Below are 1,310 nucleotides of genomic sequence, written 5' to 3'. Positions count from 1 at the left end.
TGTGGGTACTACTGGCCTACTATCCACCAAGATGCTCATGATTTCGCCAAGTCTTGTGATCGTTGTCAAAGAGATGGAGGGATTTCAAAGAGGCAAGAGCTCCCTATGAATCCTATACTGGTGATCGAATTGTTTGATGTATGGGGCATTGATTTTATGGGTCCATTTGTGAGTTCACATGGGATGAAGTATATTGTTGTTGCGGTTGATTATGTATCGAAGTGGGTGGAAGCAGTTGTGCTCCCCAACAATGAGGGTAAAAGTGTCACCGCATTCTTCAAAAAGAATATCTTCTTCAGATTTGGTACACCGAGGACTGTTATTAGCGATGAAGGTTCTCACTTTTGTAATTAAGTTGTTCAAGGCACTACTTGAGAAATATGGTGTCCGCCACAATGTAGCCACTCCTTACCATCCACAGACAAGTGGGCAAGTTGAAGTGTCCAACAGAGAAATGAAACAGATTTTGGCAAAGACTGTAAATGCTAATAGAACGGATTGGTCAAGGAAGCTTGATAATGCTCTATGGGCCTATCGCACTGGATAGAAGACCCCCATAGGTATGTCTCCTTACCAACTTGTATATGGGAAGTCTTGTCATTTACCGATAGAGCTAGAGCATAAGGCGATGTAGGAAATGAAGAAGCTAAATTTGGATTGGGATGCCGCTTCAAATCAAAGAATGAATGACTTGAACATGCTTGATGAGTTCTGCCTAAAAGCTTATGAAAGTACAACCTTGTACAAAGAGAAGATGAAGCGGTATCATGACCAAAGAATCGAAAAGCGTGAATTTGTGGTTGGTGATCTTATGCTTCTATTCAACTCTAGGTTGCGCTTGTTTCCAGGCAAACTCAAGTCCAAATGAACTGGGCCATTTTTGCTCACAAAAGCGCTCCCCCATGGAGCGGTTGAGCTTGAGAATAGTGAAGGAACAAGGTTCATGGTAAATGGGCAAAGGATCAAGATCTATCTGGGAAATGCTGAAAGTGTGCAAGAAGTGATTGAGGCCTACAATCTTGATGAAGTCTGAGTAATCAAGAAACTTGCATCGTGCCGCAACGTTAAATCAAGCGCTATTTGGGAGGCAACCCAAGAGGTACATTCTAGCCAATGATAGGTTTCTGTTTTCAATTTAGTAGTTTTCTTTGCTTAATTGCGTCTCTGTATCAACTTAGATAAGTGCTTTATTTTTATTTTTTTTAGTGTTGGCTAGAATTAGAATAGAGTTCGTGTCTAAAAAGTTTCCAGAAAATATAAAAAGAATAGCCTATTGGTTGCTACATATGCAGGTACACCACGAAAAATCT

The sequence above is a fragment of the Solanum tuberosum genome, unplaced genomic scaffold (genome assembly GCF_000226075.1).
Source record: "Solanum tuberosum cultivar DM 1-3 516 R44 unplaced genomic scaffold, SolTub_3.0 scf00075, whole genome shotgun sequence".
Lineage (NCBI taxonomy): Eukaryota > Viridiplantae > Streptophyta > Magnoliopsida > Solanales > Solanaceae > Solanum > Solanum tuberosum.
This window is presented reverse-complemented; position numbering follows the sequence as displayed.